The 3,865-nt window shown below is 30.6% G+C and overlaps 1 long non-coding RNA gene across 1 annotated transcript; it reads left to right on the top strand.

The window, feature by feature from the left end:
* LOC104725153 lies at positions 2,981–3,647 on the top strand. Its single transcript, XR_757840.1, has 3 exons — positions 2,981–3,081; positions 3,198–3,268; positions 3,443–3,647. It is a non-coding gene; the product is annotated as an uncharacterized LOC104725153 (long non-coding RNA).

The raw sequence follows: 3,865 nt of genomic DNA, 5'->3' as shown, positions 1-3,865 counted from the left end.
TCCTCATCGAAATCGTTTGCGAAGTCAGCTGTCTAAAGGTGGGTTGTACCCTCATAATGTTCCGCTAGGTGCACTTCCTTTCCTTTGCCCTTAGCGGATTCTTTGTACATAGCACAAAGGTGTGCAGGGGGTCGACATATTTGAGACCAATGTCCCTTAGTGCCACATCTGAATCAAGCACTCTCGCATTTCTGGGGGGTGTTTGCTTGGATATATTTTCCTTTCAGACTTTGTTCAGAAAAAAACCATTGGTATGACTTCCTGCTTTAAGGGTTATAGTTTCTCCCATGTCTGTGATAGTTTCGGTGGTTGCGTCCTCGAAAAGATCTATTTTCTCTCACCGGATTTTTAACATCCAATGCATTAACATGAGGAAATGCTTTGGAACCGATGGTTCGAGACATGTGATTCTTGATGAGGAGCTCATTATTCTTTTCAGATATTAAGAGCGCCACTATCAAATCCGAGAATTTGGTGTATCCACGCAACCTATATTGTTGCTGCAGCGTAATGTGATTCTTGGGAAACGTGGTGTACGTTTTCTCAAGCATCTGAGATTCAGTGATGGTTTCACTATAATATCTTAGCTTGGCGACAATCCCCAGCATGGCTGAATTGTAATTCATCACCTTGTCAAAATCTTGGAATCTTAGACTTTGCCATTTATATATCCCGAGCAAGTGGAAGAGTTATGTCTCTTTGATGATCAAATCGATCATTCAGGGACGTCCACAACTCTTTAGGACCTCTCATGTGTGCATTGTCAGATATGAAATTTCCATCGAGGTTTCTTCTAAGGAAGATCACCGATTTTGCCTTTTTTCTTGGTTCGTCGATTTATTAGTCTCTTTTATGGTTTTTGTTAACTCATAAGACTACAAATATAATTCAACATTGGTAGTCCAAGATATGAAGTTAGCTCCAGTGATGTTTAATGCCGGGAATTGGATCTTCTCGATGTTTGCCATTTTGTTTTTCTTTCTTTCTATAAAATAAAATCATAAAAACATAATTAGAGATTTTATTTATTTTAATTTTAAAACATAGGAGGCGCTATAAGTAGAACAATTACAAGAAACACAATTACATAAAAGGTAAATAAGAACCACAAAAAAATTCTTCGGGAGAAAACTCTCCAAAACGTTAACCGTCAATAGCAACAATTATAAAACCTATTACAAAAACTAAGAATTGATGAGTCATTTTTTCTTAATAAAACAAATTAATTTCTTAGCAAGATTTTTGAAAGAGATGAAAATTTTAAGTGAAATAGATGAGTAAAAAAAGTGTATATATAGATCAATTTTACTTTTCATTAGTCCTTTAAGTAGTCGTTTGAAAAGTGAGAAAAGGTTAAAATTTATTTAATTTTCTATGTATGATCGTTGAGATTTAAAATAATAAATCAAATTATTTTCTAAGAAAAATATGTCATAATTGATCTAGAATAATATGTATTAGTTAAAATATTAAATTATATATATATATAGGTGGTAGAGTCTCCTTTTATAATAATAATAAAATCATAATTTTATGGTGATTAAATCATCCATATAAATATTGTAAATTAAAGCAATAATAAAAACAGTAAGTAAATTATTGTGATTTAAATCATCCATGTTAAATCAATAAATCAGAACAATAAATAAAATAAGGTGACTTTTAATCATTCATGTTAAAGCAATAAATTAGAACAAGAAATAAATAAGGTGACTTTTAATCATACATGTTAAAGCAACAAGTTAAAGCGTAAATAAAAGCAATAAATATGTTATGGAGATTAAAATCATCCATAAAAACTATAATTAATTATGGTGACTAAAATCATCCATAGTGGAAAAATAAATCAAAGCAGTAAATAAATTATTATGCGCTAAAATGCTATGGGGCGGCAGAGCCGCACTCCGGTAATAATAAATATCATCTTGGTAGATTGATCATGTTGATAACGTGTTTTATTTAAGTAATAAAATGTATAATGAATTTTGTAATATATATATATAAATCTATAAATATGTCATAAGAATAATAATAGAGAGAGAGAGAAATTTACATGTGTTTACTTGCAATTGCTATAATGTGTATTTCATATGAATGAATACATTGATATTTATAGATAAAAATCGAGAAAAATATTACTGTGAGTTATTATGAAAATTGGGCTCCATTTTTATTGCTATACGTAAAGTCTTGACTTTTGCAACATAAACTAATTTCTTTTTGTTTTTATGCCATTTTTGGTATTTTTTATAATGTTATGAACGTATTATACCAAAAACATGTTTAAAGATTTAGAAAGAATTTTTAATGACTTTAAAAGTTAGGTAAAATATGTTGTTATTCAATCAAGACTTTTAAAAACTCTTTAAAAATTTGGTGTTATTGGTTGTGGATTAGTAAAAAGTTATCTAAAATCTTGATAAATCTAGTATTATTGGATTAAGAGTTTTATAAAGTCATTAAAAGTTTTATGTTATTCAAGTAAAACAAAAGAATCTTGGATTGTTAATGAATTCAAATTTTATATTATTGGTTTAGGATTTTATATCATTTCCTTCATAACAAAAGTCATGAAAACTCTTTCATCAAATAGAAAGATTTTACAAGATTAGAAAAAACAAATCATCAAGATTTTAAAAAACTTCCTAAACAATCTCTTAGAATCCTTCATTTTTAACTTTCAATTTTCTATGATTCTAACAATCAGCAAGAACATAAAGTCATTAAAATTCTTTCTAAATCCTAAACCAATACCTCCCCCTTATTTTTCCTCAAATAGACCTTATATTAATTCAAGATTGGTCAATACTCAATACGTAACGGTTATCAAAGCCAAGGTTGCTGAGTTACAGAATCAGAATAAATAAATTTATCGATACAAGCAAACTTTGCCAAATTATGAGCTACACCATTACATTCTTTTCTTGTAAAAGAAAACGAATAAAGGTAAATTTTGAAACCCAAAAGTGAATGTCCTGAATTGAGTTTGTAAGAAAACCATTTTTCGAAGAGCCGTTGACGAGGTTGATAAGTATTTCACAATCGCTTTCGAAAACTATTGATGTATAGCCACAAATTCAGGTTTATTGAAAAGCAGCTAGTAGCACCTTTCTTTCTGCTTCCAGAGATGTTGCTGATCCCCAGACAATGGGGGAGCATATATAATTCCTAATGATCAATCCACCTGTTGCTTGTAGGTTTAGATTATTAAAGTCTGCATCAAAAATGCATTTATTTGTCGGATGAAGTGGGGCTATCCAAGATTGAGGTTAGTTCCCAAATTTTTTCTTCTTTTCAAAATATTTACCCAATCTTTTATATCATCTTGGGCTTTTAAGATAGTTTTAGAAGTACTTTTTCGAATCCATTAAACACAAAATTATTTGGGCTTTCCAAATATGCCAAAAAAGCCAAAAGGATAACAATGTCTCCGTGGAAGAAGGTTTCTTTGATGAGAGTACTGTGGGACTGTGATGGTGTAGAGGAGCAGACTTGGCAGGAAGAGGCAAGGATGAAGATAAAGTTCAAGAAGTGGTTCGAGAAGCAGTTCGGGGCTTGAAATTGTCTATCCTTGGTTTTCAGTTTGTTGTTCAGCTTTTTGCGGTTGTATCTTCTTTTCATTATGTATTTTGTTTGGAGTTGTAACGATTATGACATTTAATGATTAATAAGATAAGTATTTCTTGAATTTGAATTGCATTGGCATGAGAAAGAAAATATTGTTGCAGTTTCTAAAAATGAAAGTTTCCATAAATAGAAAGTTTCTAGAAATGGAAAGTTTTATGCGAGTTAGAATTTGTCCATTTTTAGTATTTGTGTGGCCCTTGTGGTGGTCATTTGAGAAATTTTTGTGGCCTTTGTGGCA

Source organism: Camelina sativa, chromosome 11, assembly GCF_000633955.1.
Source record: "Camelina sativa cultivar DH55 chromosome 11, Cs, whole genome shotgun sequence".
Lineage (NCBI taxonomy): Eukaryota > Viridiplantae > Streptophyta > Magnoliopsida > Brassicales > Brassicaceae > Camelina > Camelina sativa.
Note: the sequence above shows the minus strand (reverse complement) of the source record. Positions and strands in the feature narration are given on the sequence as shown.